This window comes from Mobula birostris, chromosome 10 (genome assembly GCF_030028105.1).
Source record: "Mobula birostris isolate sMobBir1 chromosome 10, sMobBir1.hap1, whole genome shotgun sequence".
NCBI lineage: Eukaryota > Metazoa > Chordata > Chondrichthyes > Myliobatiformes > Myliobatidae > Mobula > Mobula birostris.
The window spans coordinates 65149856-65171883 of NC_092379.1; the positions used below are offsets into that span (position 1 = coordinate 65149856).

A 22028-nucleotide genomic window follows, 5' to 3' on the forward strand; every position below is an offset into this window, starting at 1 on the left:
ACTTTTCATCTTTCCCACAAAGGGCCCATGTAATACAACACTTCAAACATCCCATCATTCCTGATGTTCTTACTCCAAACCAAACAGGTACTAAGTATCTCCCTCCTGGTAAACAAGCTCAGAGACTTAGACCATTGCCGTAAACCAAGCCATTAACTAACATACTATGTGCAACAACCTCTGATCATGTGAATTAGCACATCACTGATGCTGCACAATTGCTGCAACTTGTTCATAACTGCAATAGATCCAAGCAGATTTCCTGCTGGTGTGGTTCTTGAATTACTTTGTGATTCTCGCAAACACTGAACTTTCACTAACTTGTACAAAGCATTAGACAAAATGTAGTCCTTACTGCCAGAATGTTTCACAGAACAATATGAAGGTAGAAGTCAATTCTACTTCCTCCCCATTAAATCCACACACAGAATTTCTGATGTTAGCATTCTGTTTCAACTTCTCTGTATGTGACTACTCTGTATGACAGACTTAACGTGTTGTGATCATAATCATCCCAACTTTGCCTTCAGAGCAGAAGTAAATTAAAGAATTCTTGGCAATATATCAAACTCCCTTCATCACTGTGCCTAAATTCTGGATTATCTTCAAAGATTCCCCACAATCCAGGTCATGTTATTCTTTTCATAGCTACCATCAGACAGAATTAGAGAAACCTGAAGCTCCATACCACCAGGTTCAATAACAATGACTTCCCTTTTTGACTATTCGCACAATGATAATCACTACTTCAGTACAGTAATGCTATGGCCACTTTTTGGGTGGCAGGGTAGAGATACATCTCAACCAAAGAAGGTGTAAAATGGCTTTTCACCCCGCTAGCCTGTAGGTCACTGATCAGGGTCATGTAAGGCCACGGAAGCAGGTAGTGGATGGTCATATGTGCAGCTGGTGTATATCACAAGTCGTGGTTATGCAAGCACTGATGCCAAACAGACAATAACTGAAGTGTTTTAATAATGGCCAAGGTCACCAGTCTTGTAAAGATACTGCCCAGAAGAAGGGAATGCCAAACCACTTTGTAGAAAATTTTCCAAGAGCAATCACAGTCATAGACCATGATTACCTAGTACATAATGACGACGATTACCATTTTACACCACAATGGACATTATTTTCTAATTATATTTTATGACTTTATAATTTACATTGATGTTTTTCTTGTGAATGTTGTCTCTGATACAATGTGCCTGTGATGCTGGTATAAATAGGCTTTTCACTGCACCTGAAGAAACATCAAATTTGTGCAAATCATAATAAACTCGACTTGGGTTTAACTTTGGGAATTTCCTGCACAACAGCACTGTTGGAGCACTTTTGTGAAAAAAAATCTGCAGCAATTCAAGAATCCAGCTTACGATCAACTTTCAAAGTGAAATTAAAGATAACCAGTTGAAGAGACACTTCATCCCTCCCAAATGGCAATTGAAAGGCTGGTCCCTTGCATGCAGGAGGCAGTAGATATTCATAAAAAACAATCCTAACCAACTCAGGATTTCAATAACCTGAAGTGGAACTGCAAGGTCCGAAGGGCTGATTGGCTGAATGACTTCAGCAGGGTCAGCATCAGAGGGAACACAAGCTCTTGTTGCCAAAACAGAATACTGCAGATTCTGACTACAGGTCTGCAGCCCTTTGTGTGGCCCATAGAAAATACTAGAGTTTCAGCTGATGTGTCAACATGTTGGAGGTAGTGTATGATGGCAACTGTGCTGAACAAATGCTGAAGGGCAACTTCAGGATGAAAACATTAGTAAGAGGTAGTGACAGGCCATAATTGCCTGAAGATGTTCCTTTGCTTCTAGGACCAAGAGGAGCCTGTGGGTGTGGATCCAGCAGAGATATCTGAATATGTCTCATTGTGTGTGTATATAGAAAGGTTGCCTGGATGTATCAGCAGTAGATGAATGTGTGTGTGTAATTTTGTATGTGTTTGTGTGTGTCGTGTGCGTGTGTTTGTATGTGCGTGTGTGTGTATATGTATGTGTGTGTGCGTGTGTGCCTGTGTTTCTGTTTGTGTGTGTTTGTGTCTGTATATGTTTGTGTATATGTGTGTGCCATGTTTATGTGTGTGTCTGTATGTGTTTGTACGTATTTGTGTGTCTGTATATATGTGAGTTCTGTTTTGTATGTGTTTGTGTGTGCCTGTGTATGTTGTTTCTGTTTGTGTGTGGGTGTCTGCATGTGTTTGTGTGTGTTGTGTTTCTATGTGTGTGCCTGCATATGTTTGTACGTGTGTGTGTGTGCATGTATGTATTTCTGTGTATGTGTGTCTATATACATGTGAGTTGTGTTTTGTGTGCATGTATATGTATGCATGTGTGTGTGTATATGTGTGTGTGCACACGCGTGTACAATGAAATGTGATCACCAGAGTCAAAGTGAACATGTGAGCAGCATAGGGGATGACTGACCTGGGGAGTAGAGCTGGGTGTCTATGTCCTGGGAGGTGGGCCAGAATGGGTGAATAGCTGTCATGAGACTTACAGATAACTCAGCTAAACTTGTCCAAATCAATGCCGTCACTGAATTTCTTCTGACCTAAGCTTTGATCCATAGTGCCTCGGTGTAGATGTTGTTTTGTCTGGCATATTGTTACTTTCACATCATTTCAGTATCTGTTGGAGAAAGTCCCTCCCTCCAATTTTCCACTTCCCTTAAGAACATATTTATGCTATTGTTACTAAATGTGAGGGTGCTCCCTGCCTGGCGATAGATCCTTTTCTGCCATTGATGGAGCAAGATGTTCCTGCATTGACTTCCAGTGGTGGTGTAATTTTGAGGTCAGCTCCCTTTGAGAAAAATTAAACTCAAGTTTATTGTCATTTGCACAAGTACTTGTGTGAACAGGTGCAATAAAATAAAGCTTTACTTACAACGGTATCACAGGGACGTAGCTTCAGAGACATAACATTCATAAGAGAAACATAAATTATGCATGAAAGAACACAATAAAACAAAGCCCTTTTGGTACAAAATAGCCATAGTGTCACTATACTGAGGTAGTAATTAGGGTTTGGTTAAGAGCTGAATGACTGAAGGGAAATAGGTTTTCCTGGACCAGATGATGTGGGACTTCATACTTCTGTACTAATGGTAGCTGCAAGAAGACGGCATAGCCTGATTGCTGGGGATCTTTGTTGGTAGATGAGGCAGCAACTCAGATGGGGGTGAGAGATGTGCTCATGATGGAAGGGGCTGAGACTATTACTACTCTGTACCTTTCCTTAAATTTGTTGAGATTCAAAGCAGAATACGTCCTTCCAGCCCTTCAAGCCACACTGTCCAACAAATCTCCCAAATTAATCCTAACCTAATCACGGGACAATCTACAATTAATCTACGAACCAGTCCATCTTTGGAACATGGGAGGAAACCGGAGCACCTAGAAGAATCCCACGCAGTCACAGGGAAAAAGCACAATCTCCTTACTGACAGCGATGGGAACTGAACCCTGGTCACTGGAATGGTAAAATGTTGTGCTCACCACTACACTATCATGCTGCTTCTAATGTTTCTGCATAGAAAATCATGATGCAACCAGTCAGGATACTTCCAACAGTACAACAGTAAAAGCTTGTTAAGAGAGTTCAGTGACAATGCAGATCTCTCAGTACTAGAATAGATTATGAAGACATGTAAGTCCTCTTTTATTGTCATTTAGTAATGCATGCATTAAGAAATGATACAATATTTCCTCTGGTGTGATATCACAAAACACAGGACAGACCAAGACTGAAAAAAAACCTAACAAAACCATATTAACCAGTTAGACACTATTTAGTCTCACAGATGTGTGTTATTGGTTAAAAGGTAAAAGGTTCATATACAAAAATAAAGAAACCAAAATGTTTTGTAGAAGGAGTGTCACAGAATATCTGTCAGCCTATCATTTTACTGAACGGATTCATCAAGAGGTGCAACATAGAAACAGACACATCAGATCATCCAACACCTATTTTACACTAATCTTACATTAATCCCATTCTGATCAGGCAGGTCATTACCATAGAAAAAACCATAGAAACTACAGCACAGAAACAGGCCCTTTGGCCCTTCTTGGCTGTGCCGAACCATTTTCTGCCTAGTCCCACTGACCTGCACACGGACCATATCCCTCCATACACCTCCCATCCATGTATCTGTCCAATTTATTCTTAAATGTTAAAAAAGAACCTGCATTTACCACCTCGTCTGGCAGCTCATTCCATACTCCCACCACTCTCTGCGTGAAGAAGCCCCCCCCCAATGTTCCCTTTAAACTTTTCCCCCCTCACCCTTAACCCATGTCCTCCGGTTTTTTTCTCCCCTTGCCTCAGTGGAAAAAGCCTGCTTGCATTCACTCTATCTATACCCATCCTAATTTTATATACCTCTATCAAATCTCCCTTCATTCTTCTATGCTCCAGGGAATAAAGTCCTAACCTTTTCAACCTTTTTCTGTAACTGAGTTCCTCAAGTCCTGGCAACATCCTCGTAAACCTTCTCTGCACTTCTTATTTGTCTTACATTCTCTTCAACTGCTTGCAGATTCTACCATTATGTGAGTGGTAGAGACATACTGGGGGCAATGTGCTATACCAAATTGGTAAAGCTGCTGAGGAAGAGGATTTTTCGGAATGTATGCGGGATGGTTTTTTGAACCAACATGTCGAGGAACCGACTAGAGAGCAGGCTATTCTGGACTGGGTTTTGAGCAATGAGGAAGGGTTAATTAGCAATCTTGTCGTGAGAGGCCCCTTGGGTAAGAGTGACCATAATATGGTGGAATTCTTCATTAAGATGGAGAGTGACAGAGTTAATTCAGAAACAAAGGTTCTGAACTTAAAGAGGGGTAACTTTGAAGGTATGAGACGTGAATTAGCTAAGATAGACTGGCAAATGACACTTAAAGGATTGACGGTAGATATGCAATGGCAAGCATTTAAAGGTTGCATGGATGAACTGCAACAAATGTTCATCCCAGATTGGCAAAAGAATAAATCAAGGAAGGTAGTGCACCCGTGGCTGACAAGAGAAATTAGGGATAGTATCAATTCCAAAGAAGCAGCATACAAATTAGCCAGAGAAAGTGGCTCACCTGAGGACTGGGAGAAATTCAGAGTTCAGCAGAGGAGGACAAAGGGCTTAATTAGGAAGGGGAAAAAAGATTATGAGAGAAAACTGGCAGGCAACATAAAAACGGACTGTAAAAGCTTTTATAGATATGTAAAAAGGAAAAGACTGGTAAAGACAAATGTAGGTCCCCTGCAGGCAGAAACAGGTGAATTGATTATGGGGAGCAAGGACGTGGCAGACCAAATGAATAATTACTTTGGTTCTGTCTTCACTAAGGAGGACATAAATAATCTTCCAGAAATAGTAGGGGACAGAGGGTCCAGTGAGATGGAGGAACTGAGCGAAATACATGTTAGTAGGGAAGTGGTGTTAGGTAAATTGAAGGGATTGAAGGCAGATAAATCCCCAGGGCCGGATGGTCTGCATCCCAGGGTGCTTAAGGAAGTAGCCCAAGAAATAGTGGATGCATTAGCGATAATTTTTCAAAACTCGTTAGATTCTGAACTAGTTCCTGAGGATTGGAGGGTGGCTAATGTAACTCCACTTTTTAAAAAAGGAGGGAGAGAGAAACCGGGGAATTATAGACCGGTTAGCCTAACGTCGGTGGTGGGGAAACTGCTGGAGTCAGTTATCAAGGATGTGATAACAGCACATTTGGAAAGCGGTGAAATGATCGGACAAAGTCAGCATGGATTTGTGAAAGGAAAATCATGTCTGACGAATCTCATAGAATTTTTTGAGGATGTAACTAGTAGAGTGGATAGGGGAGAACCAGTGGATGTGGTATATTTGGATTTTCAGAAGGCTTTTGACAAGGTCCCACACAGGAGATTAGTGTGCAAACTTAAAGCACACGGGATTGGGGGTAAGGTATTGGTGTGGGTGGAGAGTTGATTAGCAGACAGGAAGCAAAGAGTGGGAATAAACGGGACCTTTTCAGAATGGCAGGCGGTGACTAGTGGGGTACCGCAAGGCTCAGTGCTGGGACCCCAGTTGTTTACAATATATATTAATGACTTGGATGAGGGAATTAAATGCAGCATCTCCAAGTTTGTGGATGACACGAAGCTGGGTGGCAGTGTTAGCTGTGAGGAGGATGCTAAGAGGATGCAGGGTGACTTGGATAGGTTGGGTGAGTGGGCAAATTCATGGCAGATGCAATTTAATGTGGATAAATGTCAAGTTATCCACTTTGGTGGCAAAAATAGGAAAACAGACTATTATCTGAATGGTGGCCGATTAGGAAAAGGGGAGGTGCAACGTGACCTGGGTGTCATTATACACCAGTCATTGAAAGTGGGCATGCAGGTACAGCAGGCGGTGAAAAAGGCGAATGGTATGCTGGCATTTATAGTGAGAGGATTCGAGTACAGGAGCAGGGAGGTACTACTGCAGTTGTACAAGGCCTTGGTGAGACCACACCTGGAGTATTGTGTGCAGTCTTGGTCCCCTAATCTGAGGAAAGACATCCTTGCCATAGAGGGAGTACAGAGAAGGTTCACCAGATTGATTCCTGGGATGGCAGGACTTTCATATGAAGAAAGACTGGATGAATTGGGCTTGTACTCGTTGGAATTTAGAAGATTGAGGGGGGATCTGATTGAAACGTATAATATCCTAAAGGGATTGGACAGGCTAGATACAGGAAGATTGTTCCCGATGTTGGGGAAGTCCAGAACGAGGGGTCATAGTTTGAGGATAGAGGGGAAGCCTTTTAGGACCAAGATTAGGAAAAACTTCTTCACACAGAGAGTGGTGAATCTGTGGAATTCTCTGCCACAGGAAACAGTTGAGGCCAGTTCATTGGCTATATTTAAGAGTGAGTTAGATATGGCCCTTGTGGCTACGGGGGTCAGGGGGTATGGAGGGAAGGCTGGGGCGGTGTTCTGAGTTGGATGATCAGCCATGATCATAATAAATGGCGGTGCAGGCTCGAAGGGCCGAATGGCCTACTCCTGCACCTATTGTCTATGTTTCTATGTTTCTATAGCCAAATAGCCTACAGACCTGAAGGCCTTCGAGATGTAGGAGGGAACTGTGTGAACCATAGAAACTCATTTGATTATGCTAACTCCACCAGATCATAATACAAGGGCAAGTTTGAACCTGTGTCTCTGCTGTTGTGACAAAGTGGCTGTACTTCCTGCTATGACATTATGCCATCCACGTTTAAAGGTGACTAATTTCTAGGGATCTTACTGTTCTTATCTTCAGTTCACCCTGGTACTTTGGTACCATAACATCTGGAATACTCATTAAGCTAAAACAGATTTATACTTGTGCAAATGATAATAAAGCTGACTTTGTCTTTAATTTTTCTCAGAGGGAGCTGACCACAAGTTCACACCACAATTAGAATTGATTGCAAGAACATCTTTCACCATCAATTGCAGCAAAAGGGAGCACCCTCACATTTAATAACAACTGTGCTTTTGAAAGAGGTTATTTAGAGAAGATCTTTCCCCAGCTGACACCCAAGATATTAGTGATCACAATCCCATTAGTTTGAAGATTATTATGGAGAAGGTTAGGACTGGTCCATGGGTTGTGATTCTAAATTGAAGAAAGGCCAATTTTGATGCTATCAGAAAGGATCTTACAAGTGTAGATTGGAACAGGTTGTTTTCTGGTAAAAGTGAGCTTGATAAATAGAAGGCCTTCAAGAGTGACATTTTAAGACCACAGAGTTTGTATGTTCCTGTCAGAATAAAAGGCAAGGCTAACATAATTAGGGAACTTGGTGTTTCAAGAGATATTGAGGCCTCAGGTAAGAAGGACATACATAGCAGGTGTAGGCAGCAAGGAACAAAAGAGGAACTTGAGGAGTATAAGAAATGCAAAAGAAAACTTAGGAAGGAAATCTTGTTGGGTAAAAGAAGGCATGAGGTTGTTCTAGCAGGCAAGGTGAAGGGGAATCCCAAGGGTTTCTACAGGTATATTAAGAGCAAAAGGATAGCAAGAGACAAACTTCGTCCTTCTGAAGATCAGAGTGGTCATCTATGCATGGAGCTGAGAGAAATGGGGGAGATTTACTTGGGAGATGGACTATAGAGATGAGGTAAAATAGCAGTGAAGTCATGGACTGTAGATGATTACAAAGGAAGAGGTCCTTGCTGTCTTGAGACAAATTAGGGTGGACATGACAAGGTGTTTCCTTGAACCTTGTGGCAGGCTACTGCAGAAATAACAGGGGGCCTAGCAAAAGTATTTAAAAAATCCTAAGCCCTGCGTGAGTTGCTCAAGAATTGGAGAATAGCTGATGTTGTTTCATTGCCTAAGAAAATCTCTCTGATTAAGGTGGGAAATTATAGGCGGGTGAGCCTAATGTCAGTAGTTAAATTATTAGAAAGTATTCTAAGGGGCCAGGTATATAAGTATTTGGATAGGCAGGAACTGATGAACGATAGACAGCATGGCTCTGTAATGGTAGGTGTTGTCTAACCAATGTTATAGAGCTTTTTGAGAAGTTACCAGGAAAATTAATGAAGACAAAGGAGTGGACCTTCTCTACAGGACTTTAGCAATGCCTTTGACAAGGTCTGTCATATGGGTTTGGTCAAAAGATTCAGCCATTTGGCATTCAGGTTAGGCTGGTAAATTGAATTAGACATTGGCTTCACAGGAGAAGACAGAAAGTGGTAATAGAAAATATAGAAAATAGGTGCAGGAGTAGGCCATTCGGCCCTTCGAGCCTGCACCACCATTTATTATGATCATGGCTGATCATCCAACTCAGAACACCGCCCCAGCCTTCCCTCCGTACCCCCTGACCCCTGTAGCCACAAGGGCCATATCTAACTCCCTCTTAAATATAGCCAATGAACTGGCCTCAACTGTTTCCTGTGGCAGAGAATTCCACAGATTCACCACTCTCTGTGTGAAGAAGTTTTTCCTAATCTCGGTCCTAAAAGGCTTCCCCTTTATCCTCAAACTGTGACCCCTCGTTCTGGACTTCCCCAACATCGGGAACAATCTTCCTGCATCTAGCCTGTCCAATCCCTTTAGGATCTTATACGTTTCAATCAGATCCCCCCTCAATCTTCTAAATTCCAACGAGTACAAGCCCAGTTCATCCAGTCTTTCTTCATATGAAAGTCCTGCCATCCCAGGAATCAATCTGGTGAACCTTCTCTGTACTCCCTCTATGGCAAGGATGTCTTTCCTCAGATTAGGGGACCAAAACTGCACACAATACTCCAGGTGTGGTCTCACCAAGGCCTTGTACAACTGCAGTAGTACCTCCCTGCTCCTGTACTCAAATCCTCTCGCTATAAATACCAGCATACCATTCGCCTTTTTCACCGCCTGCTGTACCTGCATGCCCACTTTCAATGACTGGTGTATAATGACACCCAGGTCTCGTTGCACCTCCCCTTTTCCTAATCGGCCACCATTCAGATAATAATCTGTTTTCCTATTTTTGCCACCAAAGTGGATAACTTGACATTTATCCACATTAAATTGCATCTGCCATGAATTTGCCCACTCACCCAACCTATCCAAGTCACCCTGCATCCTCTTAGCATCCTCCTCACAGCTAACACTGCCACCCAGCTTCGTGTCATCCGCAAACTTGGAGATGCTGCATTTAATTCCCTCATCCAAGTCATTAGTATATATTGTAAACAACTGGGGTCCCAGCACTGAGCCTTGCGGTACCTCACTAGTCACCGCCTGCCATTCTGAAAAGGTCCCGTTTATTCCCACTCTTTGCTTCCTGTCTGCTAACCAACTCTCCACCCACACCAATACCTTACCCCCAATACCGTGTGCTTTAAGTTTGCACACTAATCTCCTGTGTGGGACCTTGTCAAAAGCCTTTTGAAAATCCAAATATACCACATCCACTGGTTCTCCCCTATCCACTCTACTAGTTACATCCTCAAAAAATTCTATGAGATTCGTCAGACATGATTTTCCTTTCACAAATCCATGCTGACTTTGTCCGATCATTTCACCGCTTTCCAAATGTGTTGTTATCACATCCTTGATAACTGACTCCAGCAGTTTCCCCACCACCGACGTTAGGCTAACCAGTCTGTAATTCCCCGGTTTCTCTCTCCCTCCTTTTTTAAAAAGTGGAGTTACATTAGCCACCCTCCAATCCTCAGGAACTAGTCCAGAATCTAACGAGTTTTGAAAAATTATCACTAATGCATCCACTATTTCTTGGGCTACTTCCTTAAGCACCCTGGGATGCAGACCATCTGGCCCTGGGGATTTATCTGCCTTCAATCCCTTCAATTTACCTAACACCACTTCCCTACTAACATGTATTTCGCTCAGTTCCTCCATCTCACTGGACCCTCTGTCCCCTACTATTTCTGGAAGATTATTTATGTCCTCCTTAGTGAAGACAGAACCAAAGTAATTATTCAATTGGTCTGCCATGTCCTTGCTCCCCATAATCAATTCACCTGTTTCTGTCTGCAGGGGACCTACATTTGTTTTTACCAGTCTTTTCCTTTTTACATATCTATAAAAGCTTTTACAGTCCGTTTTTATGTTGCCTGCCAGTTTTCTCTCATAATCTTTTTTCCCCTTCCTAATTAAGCCCTTTGTCCTCCTCTGCTGAACTCTGAATTTCTCCCAATCCTCAGGTGAGCCACTTTCTCTGGCTAATTTGTATGCTTCTTCTTTGGAATTGATACTATCCCTAATTTCTCTTGTCAACCACGGGTGCACTACCTTCCTTGATTTATTCTTTTGCCAAACTGGGATGAACATTTGTTGCAGTTCATCCATGCAACCTTTAAATGCTTGCCATTGCATATCCACCGTCAATCCTTTAAGTGATAGATTGTTGTTTCTCCAGCTGGAGGCCCGTGACTAGTGGTGTGCCAGAGGGATTGTTGTTGGGTCCATTGCTTGTCACCTATATCAATGGTTTGGATGATAATGTGCTAAACTGGGTCAGCAAATTTGTAGATGACACCAGGGTTGGGGGTGTAGTGGACAGAGAAGAAAGCTACAGAAACTTACAACGGGTTGTGAATCAGCTAGAAAAATAGGCCAAAAAATGGCAGAGAGAATTTAATGTAGACAAATGTGAGGTGTTGCACTTTGGGAGGACAAACCTGGGTAGATCTCAGACACTGAGTGGTAGGACACTGTGGTGTGTAGTAGAGATACCTGGGAATTCAGATCCATAATTCCTTGGAAGTGGCACCATACATAGCTCGATAAGGTCATGAAGAGCTTTGGCACATACGCCTTCAAAAACCAAAGTACTGACTGTGGGAGCTGGGATGTCAGTTTGAATTTGCATAAGACATAATGAAGCTTAAGTTGTAGTAGTGTCTGCAGTTTTGGTCACCTACCCACAGGAAAGATGTCAATAATATTGAAAGAGTACAGAAAAGATGCCTGAACTTGAGAACCTGAGTTATAGGGAAAGTTTGAACAGGTTAGGACTTTATTCCCGAGAGCGTAGTAGAATTAGGGGAGATTTTATAAAGGTATACGAAATTATAAATGGTACAAATAGGGCAAATACAAGTAAGATTTTTACACTGAGTTTGGGTGAGACTAGGACTAGAGGTCATGGGTTAAGAGTGAAAGATTAAAAGTTTAAGGGGAACGTGAGGGAGATCTACTTCACTCAGAGGAGTCTGAGAGTGTGGAACAAATTGGTGGATGTGGGTTCGATTCCAGCATTCAAGAGGAATTTGGTTAGGTACATGGATGGGAAGAGTATAGAGGGCTATGGTTTGGATGCAGTTTGATAGGACTAGACAAAATAATTGTTTGGCATGGACTAGATGGGCCAAAGGGCTTGTTTCTGTGCTGAACTCTTCTATGGCTTTATGACTTTAAGCTAATGAAATGATGTGAAAGTAACAGGTTGCCAGACAAAGCCACACCTGCAACGAAACACGGTGTATCTGTTTATCATAGTTGTATAGGTGAAGTATGAAATAATAATCTCATTTCCAAGTAATTGAAATGAAGTGGCACCTCCGGCAATGTTCCAGTATGGGCTTGCTGCGAGACAGACAAAAATTTGCTGATTTCTGGCCTGTCACATGGGGCAAGAGTAAAATATACTCTTGTCTTTATTCTTTATTCTACACTCGTTTGTTACATACGCCTGTTAGGGTGCATTCTCCAGTTACCTTATGAGGTAACCATAGCCTTCAGCCAGGAGCAGATGTCATCAGGTGGTTCCCAACCTTCACCGAGTGTTTCGACCCTTAACCACGACACTCTCCAGTTGGTGGGCTGGCAGTGGTGGCCAAATCACTGCCCATCTGCTCCTGGCTTCCAGCTCCCCTTCTCTCGCCTACTCCAAATCCAACAAGAAGCTCGTTCTGCCTCTTCCCCCATCCTACGAGCTGCTTGTTTTTTGCTCCTTTTGTCCAGGCCCAGATTTGACAACAACCGCCATGCTGATTTGGCTGGGAAACCTCTGCAGCCGATCTCCACAGGGAACAACCATGCCTGCCATCCCTTGTCTTTACACTCCTGCACCAAGGGCTGGTACTTCTAGGCCTTTCTCTCGTGGGCCTCTTCCCAGCCCTCCTCCCACGGCACAGTCAGCTCAACCAGAATTATTTTCTTATCTTCCGTTGACCACAGTACCATGTCCGGGCGTAGGGTTGTGTGCACTACATCCAGGAACTGCAACCTCCTTCCCAGGACCTGGCTGTTAGCAGCAGATTAGGCTTTGATTGTTTGGTTATGAGAGGCCTAGCTCCCTCTTTGATGAAGTTGATGGCCTTCCTCAAATCTGTGCCAGCTGTTCTCTTCTTGCATCTCTCCCGTTCTAGTGTGCCCCAAGAGCCAGAAGCAACTTATCATGACGCCACCTATACCGTCCTTGAGTTAGAGCTGTTTTATACCCGGACAGTATATGAGCCAGTGTCCCCTTTTGACCACAGAGCTTACAGTTCGGGTCCTCTCTCATCCCCCATGTGTACAGATGTAATGGTGAAGGAAGGGTGTCATACACAGATCGCAAGAGGAAGGAAATACGGAAGGGCTCCAGTCTCCATAACTCTGCCCATGAGATCTTGCGCTTAGGCAGATCCCATTTTGTCCAGGCACCCTGGAACCCTTGTTCCACTGTCTTTGAAATCCGCTTCTCTTCCTCACGGATCTGTACCTCTGCCTGTATCATGTCTCGCCTGTTCCTTATGGTTGTGTTTCCCCACGTCTGGAAGTGAACTGAGCCGAGGCCTTGCCGCTCGATGGGTTGCCGATGATATCTCGCAGCTTCAGAGAACACACTGCCTCCTCCACAGCTGCGTTGGCTGCCCACTTGCGGCCAGATCTGGTTGTAACGCCTGCTTGCTTTACCAAGATGTCATTAGAATCTCTCAAGCTTAATAAGGCTCTGCATTTTGCCACCTTGAATTCCTCCACATCAGATGACGGGGGAAGCTGCAGTTGCCCAGAACGAAGGTAGAGGCCCACTGAAGAGAAGCTTGGGGGAACTCCCAACCATCTCCACAGGTGCTTGTTGGTTTTCCTCTCGATGCTTTCTACGACAGTCATGGGGAACTCATAAAGTGTGAAGAGCCAGAGAAGCCTGGGCAGAGTGCCGTATTGGTACAGCCAGGTCTTGAATTTACCCGGAAGTCTGGATTTGTCAATCTTCTTCAGCCATTTCTCTGTCTGCTTCGCAGCATTGGTGACATTGGCCCCATCTGTCAGTGGCACATTAAACCACTTCCCCAAGCATTTTATCCGGTTATCATCGATGGAGGGATGACCTCACCCTGAACTTGGAGGTTAAACTTGCTAGTAACTTTGCCCTTTCTGATCACCATACCCCTGGACTTCTTAGCCTTGAAGGACATCCTCGCCCAGGTGGCTACATTACCCAGGGTTTCCAATACCCATCTTGCTTGGACATGTGACACAGTTATTATAGTGATGTCATCCATGAATCCTCGTAGAGCTGGCTGAACAATGCTTGACTCCGGTGTCGGGCCACGGGTTACATCTTCTGCTGCTGATAATAGGAGGTTCATTCCCATAATAAATAGGGTGGGGGAGATGGTGCACCCTGTTGGAATCCCCTTCTGGAGGTCCTGCCAACTAGTTGTGAAATGGGCTGTTGTAAATCTGAATTTGAATCCTCCTAGGTAGCTGGTGATCTTGTCTCGAATAGCCACTGGGATGTAGTAGTGGTCGAGTCCTTCTCGGATGAGGTCATGTGGAATAGACCCGTAGGCGTTCACGAGGTCTAACCAGACAACTGTTAGGTCGCCTTTTTTCTGCTTGGCCTCATGGATCAAATGGTTAATCATTGAGGTGTGTTCCAGACACCCCGAAAAGCCTGGAATACCGCCTTTCTGGATGGATGTGTTGATACAGCGGTTCTGCGTCATGTAAGAAGTCAGCTTTCTTGCAAGCACAGAAAAGAAAATCTTACATTCCACATCCAGGAGAGAAATTGTCCTAAACTGGGCAAATGTGGAAGAAACCTCTTCCTTTGGAATAAAGCATCCCTCTGCCAATTTCCAACTCGATGCAATGGTACCTTTTGCCCAGATCTTTCTCATGACCTTCCACAGCCTCCGAAGAAGCTTTGGGCATTTCTTATACACCTTACAAGGTATGCCGCTTGGGCCTGGGGCAGCTGATGCTTTAGCTTTCCGGATGATGTCCTGGATTTCCTGCCATGTAGGCTCCTTCACATTCAGCTCAATTGATGGATTTTCCAGTCTACGCACAGCCCGATTGATTCCTAGTCCCTGACCCCTCCATGGGTGGCTGTGTGCCTCCCGCGGGATCTCCTCTACCTCTGGCTTCGAGCTGGATAGTATACCAGATCTTTGTTGGCCGAGAAGAGTCCTGGTGAAGCTGAATGGATCTCTCACAAACTGCGTTTGCCTTTTCTCTTTTTTCTTTCTTTGCTGTCGCAGTTGTTCCACCCTCCAGAGTTTGCACAGTTTTTCCTGCAGCATACTGGTTAAGTCCTTGATACCTTCTTTTTCGGCCGGTAAGCTGGTTTTAAACCCCTTGCTGAGTGTCTTTAATTCGCCTCTCAAGCGGCGAATCTCCGTTTCCCTCCTATTTGGTTGCCGCTATAACTCCAGCTGGCTTCCCCGCTCCATTGGGCCAAATCGTTCCTTAGCTAGATTGTACACTATGGCCGTGAGTGAGTCGAACTTTCTGAGTACTGGAGCTGCTAAGGCAACTTCCAGGATGCCGTCTAGATCATCATCGAACTGCATCCAGGCGACGTTGTCTGATGATCTAGGCCATTTGATCCTGTCTTCCCTTGACGAATGGATTGGGGTAGCCAAAGAGGAACTCACTAGTCCATTGTTCGGTGCTGAGGCGACTCAAGTGCGGAGAGATCTTCAGCTCTGTGGAGTGCTTCCTGGCTGGAATTCTCCTTCGTCTCACCGGACACTATGTCTGTGCGCTGCACTTGGGTCACCATTGATCCACATCTAGACTTGCTCTGGTGTATCTTGAGCCCTTTGATGTTTTTGTAGACTTTCCCGCAATGACACCTCACCGCGAATTCCTCTCCAGTCAGTGTTGTTTGCTTTAGCTTCCTCGTAGTCATGTTTCCTGTCCTGGCCGTTGCTGGTATGACCGTCCTGTTGAGTCTCTCATCCTCCCCCCCCTCTCGGGAGACTCGGGGGATATTGCTCTTTGTGTTCAATCGTAGCCTTGAGTGGTGCCCTCTTTTGAGTGCTGCCCACAAGGTTGCTAGCCCGGTGAGCCTGTGCCAGTCTTTCCTGGAGGTCAGCTGTCTCTCCAGCGTCACCAATCTTCCTCGGTTGCCATCCAATCTTTCCTGGAAGCCACTGGTACAAACCAGAAATTACTTGTTACATACACCTGTTAGGGTGCATTCTCCAGTTACCATATAAGGTAGCCTTCAGCCAGGAGCAGATGTCATCAGGTGGTTCCCAACCTTCACCGAGTGTTTTGACCCTTAACCACAACACTCTCCAGTTGGTGGGCTGGCAGTGGTGGCCAAATCACTGCCCATCTGCTCCCCTCCTCTCGCCTACTCCAAATCCAACAAGAGGCTCATTCTGCCTCTTCCCCCATCCTACGAGCTTCTTGTTTTTTTGCTCCTTTCATCCAGGCCCAGATCTGACAACAACTGCCATGCTGATTTGTCTGGGAAATCTCTGCAGCCGATTTCCACAGGAAACAACCATGCCTGCCATCCCTTGTCTTTACACTCCTGCAGTAAGGGCTGGTACTTCACGGCCTTTCTCTCATGGGCCTCTTCCCATCCCTCCTCCCATGGCATAGTCAACTCAACCAGAATTATTTTCTTGTCTTCAGTTGACCACAGTACAATGTCCGGGTGTAGGGTTGTGTGCACCACATCCGGGAACTGCAACCTCCTTCCCAGGACCTGGCTGTTAGCAGCTGATTGGGCTTTGGTTGTTTGCTTATGAAAGGCCTGGCTCCCTCTTTGATGAAGGTGATGGCCTTCCTCAAATCTGTGCCAGCCGGCCTCTTCTTGCATCTCTCCCGCTCTAAGTGTGTCAGCAAGAGCCAGAAGCACCTTATCATGGCGCCGTCCTTGAGTTAGAGCTGTTTTACACCCGGACAGTATATGAGCCAGTGTCCCCTTTTGACCACAGAGCTTACAGTTCGGGTCCTCTCTCATCCCCCATGTGTACAGATGTAATGGTGAAGGAAGGGTGTCATACACAGATCGCAAGAGGAAGGAAATACGGAAGGGCTCCAGTCTCCATAACTCTGCCCATGAGATCTTGCGCTTAGGCAGATCCCATTTTGTCCAGGCACCCTGGGACCTTTGTTCCACTGCCTTTGAAATCCGCTTCTCTTCCTCGCGGATCCGTACTTCTGCCTGTATCATGTCTCGCCTGCTCCTTATGGTTGTGTTTCCACACTTCTGGAAGTGAACTGAGCCGAGGCCTTGCCGCTCGATGGGTTGCCGATGATATCTCGCAGCTTCAGAGAACACACTGCCTCCTCCACAGCTGCATTGGCTGCCCACTTGCACCCAGATCTGGTTGTAACGCCTGCTTGTTTTACCAAGATTTCATTAGAATCTCTCAAGCTTAATAAAGCTCTGCGTTTTGCCACCTTGAATTCCTCCACAACAGATGACAGGGGAAGCTGCAGTTGCCCAGAACGAATGTAGAGGCCCACTGAAGAGAAGCTTGGGGGAACTCCCAACCATCTCCACAGGTGCTTGTTGGTTTTCCTCTCGATGCTCTCTACAACAGTCATGGGGAACTCATAAAGTGTGAAGAGCCAGAGAAGCCTGGGCAGAGTGCCGTATTGGTACAGCCAGGTCTTGAATTTACCCGGAAGTCTGGATTTGTCGATCTTCTTCAACTATTCGTCTGTCTGCTTCGCAGCATTGGTGACATTGGCCCCATCTGTCAGTGACACATTAAACCACTTCCCCAAGCATTTTATCGGGTTATCTTCGATGGAGGGATGACCTCACCCTGAACTTGGAGGCTAAAATTGCTAGTAACTTTGCCCTTTCTGATCACCATACACCTGGACTTCTTAGCCTTGAAGGACATCCTCGCCCAGGTGGCTACATTACCCAGGGTTTCCAATACCCATCTTGCTTGGACATGTGACACAGTTGTTATAGTGATGTTGTCCATGAACCCTCGTAGAGCCGGCTAAACAATGCCTGACTCTAGCGTCGGGCCGCGGGTTACATCTTCTGCTGCTGATAATAGGAGGTTCATTCCCATAATAAATACTCTAGATTCTCCGTAACTCAGTAATACTCTAGAGCATTAGCAATTGAGCCACCTGAGCCTTCAGTTTAAAATAAGTAAGTTGTGAGTTTTACAACATTTAGAAATTGTTGCACTTCTTGAAACACAAGCAAAAGCAACTGTAAACAGCAAATTGAATGCATCCAAGCTTTGGAACATACTGTGAGACCTGATGGCCATTGACATAGTGCAGTATTAGGCCATTGGCCCATCAAGTCTGCTCTGCCATTCAATCATGGTTGATTTATTTACCTTCTCAACCCCATTTTCCTGCCTTCAACCTGTAACCTTTGATGCCCTGACTAATCAAGAACCTATCAGCTTCCATTTTAAATATATCGAATGACTTGAGTGTCCACAGTTGTCTGTGACATACTGTAGATACTCTGTTCTAAAAGGTATCATTCCATCCGCATATTATTCTCATTTTGGTATTACCTAAGTATTATCACATTACTTCTGCGAATGCAATTGGTTTTAACTGGGTTCTCAACAATTTCTCCATTCCAGACTACTCTTATCTGAAGTGTTTAGCTGTGCAGATGACTGGACAAAGTTCATTTCCTTGCAGCAGGAATTAACAGTCCATTATCAGAAGATTGAACAGTGTCAGGTCTCAGGTTCATATGTGTAATACTGAGGCCACATCTTCTGGCACTGTAACACACAACGTAGCTGCATCACCGAAATCCGTCTGTTAGCAACACGTTCTGGAGTCCAGTCAGGCTTTTACGGCCTGGCCACATCCTGATATTCACACTGGAAATAAAGGCCATTTCTGAGGAATGTTGGGATGTGTTCCCTCCACTCCTTTTCTGGTGTTTTAGCCAAGTGTCTTGATATCTTGGTTCAGTGCTGTCTTCTAAATGACTTAAACTAGGATCAAGAACTTATCAGCTTCTATTTTAAATATATTCAATGACTTAGCATCTACAGTTGTCTGTGGGATACCATAGTTCTAAACTGCATCATTACATCTGCATATTATTCTCATTTGAGTGTTACCTAAAGATTATCACATTACTTTTGTGAATGCAATTGACTTTTAACTGGGTTCTCCCAGTTTCTCCATTCCAGACTGTTGGCTGTTGAGAGTTACTCAGTTTAAATTTCTTAATGTGGGATAACCATTGCACATCATGTGATCTATACAAAATAAAATCCTGCTCCAGTGAGAAGAGGGTCTAAGGTTCGTGTGTGCGTGCGCGCATGTGCGCGCGCACACACTCACATATTCTGACCACATGCTTATGCAATGGGCACACAAGCACCTCTTTTCTCAGCCCTCATTTTTCACACCCATGCTCATCCTTTGATGCATCTCTACAGTTGCTGTTTAACCTTTGTCAATCATCATTTTTCTCTTCTCTATGTGTTGAGAAGTTTCCTCAAAGGTATTTCCAACACATATTTAAATCACTAACTCAGCACACAGCAAGATTATTGCAATTTGGTTCTCATGAAAAACTCCAAGCATTGGTTGAATGGGCAAACACTTAGGCTCCTTTAAGATTTATCCCAAGGTGAAATTATCACCACTGCTGTAATAAAATTGAATTAAACAGCTCCAATCTGTGTTTAAAATTGCCTTGGAATCCAATTGTGTCAGATACTTTCAGTAGGTCCTAACTGGAGCATTGTGGGGACCGAGAGAAAATGTTACTTCCTTTAAAGGGGTACCAAAAAGATTAACGGCTGGTACCAGGAGTGGGGCTGGTGGGGGCGGGGGGCATTAAAGCTGTGTAGGATGTGAATCAGAGAACATGCAAAAAAACTGCTGATGCTGGAAATCCAAAGCAACACACACAAAATGCTGCAGGAACTTAGAAAATCAAGCAGCATGATGAAAGGTCTCAGCTAGAAATGTCAACTGTTTATTCTTTCGCTAAATGCTGCCTGGTCTGCTGTATTGCAGAGAAGGTATAGGAGATGGGAGATAGAGGTGGAGTTTAAAATTGTCAATGGTTTTGACAGAGTAGTTGAGAGGAACTGTTTCTAATCATCAAATTTCACCAAGAAATTTCAAAAGAGATTTTGGGGTCTAGTTGAAGAGAAAATTCATTATAGGGCAACGGGGAAGGCGCAAAGGTGTGTAAGTATTCCAATAACTCTGCTACTGGGCAAGACACAGTCATTATGGCCTGTATGGACGTGTTCTGCAGTTTATTATTGTATCATTCTATTTAATTCCAAAGCTGTCTGCTTTGCTTTCACAGACATTTTTGATCCCAAACTAGACCCAACGTTTCTATAACTTGCTTTTTACTATTTTCATATTTATTAAACACTTGCTTTTTTCTGTTATCCACTAAACAATTCTTAGTTTCTTTTTATCCATCTTACTTCCTTTTTTATTTCTCTCCTAAACTCGATTCATGATTCCCTATTTTGAACTTAATATTAATCTTCAACTTCATTTGTCTATTAATCTACATTTATATATGTAATTCATATGAATCAATTTGTAACAGCTCCTTTAAAGTTATAGTCTTCAAACTGTTTTAAATTTTGGATCTTTATCACTGGCAACTGTACAGGTTTCTACTATTAACCCTTTACTTCCTGTACACATCTGTGGTGCCAGTCTTGCACTGACCTTACAGCACAGGTCCAGGTTGATTTAATTCACTGAGCTGTCATTACAGGAATAGTTGTATTTAAATTTTAGTTCAGCACTCAGTCTAGACTCCTTCAAAGTGCTGAGTGAATGAATTCACTGTTTATGATCATATATACTGCAGAATGGCAAAATTTTAATGACATATGGAAATTATATACGTGTTCACTGGTTGAGAGGAACAAAATAAATTAGAATTCTCTTGCAGTTAGTGAAGCCTTTCTACAAATCTGCCATTTTTGTCATAATGGAATAAACAGATTCTTAATTGAAATGGTCTCAGCTTTAGCACATCATTTGTAAGGAACTCATTGTGTTCACTTTCAATTGCTCTGATTAAGACATCCTTGAACAAGAACCAGTTCACTAAACAGTTTACAAAATGATGGCTGTAGGAGTCATTTTACAAAGTGGCAGCCTCCATTCCCATAACCACATTGCAAGAACAAAGACATTTGCTTTGTCTGCTTCCACAGCCCTTGCATCATTTCTGATCGCTGATTGCAGACCTTAATTCTTTCTGGCCACCAAAATAAATGCAGGTAAGCTCAGTAGAAACTAATAGTCTGTGAGGTGATGCCAGAAATTCTTGGGTGCCTTACATTGATATCTGAGATAACCAGATTGGATTTCCCTCAAAAAGAAGAAGGTGTTGTCTTCTGACAGTGAGAGAATCATTGTCTGGTGTGGAGCAGTATCCCTCTGACCACAGCAGGACACTGAAAGGCATTTGGAATTAAGTGATCTGCTCTATAATCTCAGATAAGCGGATGAGTTGTTCATCATTCTACAAATATGAATAGAAGCAAATCAGCCTTTCACAGATTTTCAGAGAATTGCCATCAAACAGTCCTTACAGAAGATAGAGTAAGCATTTTATCACTATACAACATCAAAATATAATCAAGCTAAATCCTAAGAGGGGCAAAGTTTCTTGTGGAATTCCAAATTCATGGTAGCAACCACATGCTGCTGAACACTCAGTGTTCCTGCACTGGCTGAAAATTGTCCATTCTGAACGAGTTCCAGTTGTCATCATCTAATCAGAACTTTGCTCTCCTGCCCAACAGACTGCTATCATGGGTGACAGTGACGAAAATGTGCAGCGTGGCAACTGGTCCGCCAAGGCTGACTATCTGCTCTCAGTGATTGGCTGTGCTGTGGGTTTGGGCAATGTTTGGAGATTCCCCTACCTGGCGTACAGAAATGGAGGAGGTACGGTAGAGAATCCACAGTACTTGGGAGAGTGGACAAAAATAAATGGAATTTTATACAGGTGTAAGGAACATTGAAATCAATAGAAAATTACTTATAAAGTAAACAATAGTGTGGTGGTGAATATTGGCTGCTCGGGTGGAGGTTTTTGATGTTGTGGTGTCACCGAGCTTGGTAATTAGCTTGCAGACGTTTCTTCACCAGTCAAGGTGGACACTAGGAGTAGCCAATCAATTCCAAGGCAATCATGGGGGTGGGGGGGTCCTAAACAAACAAGAGCACTTCCAGAGAGAGACACCAGCAACTGTGCACTGAGGATGTCACCTCAATTGGTGATGAAATGTGTGCGAACTAATTGCAAAGCTCAGCCAACGCAGCAACATCAGAGTCAGCAATAGGATTGAGAATTGCTGATAGAGGTGTGA

At 43.8% G+C, this 22028-nt stretch overlaps 1 protein-coding gene across 1 annotated transcript in view; it reads left to right on the forward strand.

Moving 5' to 3' along the window:
• Positions 1-21493, forward strand: part of LOC140204075 (sodium- and chloride-dependent neutral and basic amino acid transporter B(0+)-like) — a 120273-nt gene extending 98780 nt beyond the window's left edge. The window contains exon 15 of the mRNA XM_072270375.1: positions 21459-21493. The gene's annotated coding sequence lies outside the window, so the exon portion shown is untranslated. The remainder of the gene's footprint in view (positions 1-21458) is intronic.
• The last annotated feature ends 535 nt before the right edge of the window (positions 21494-22028 follow it).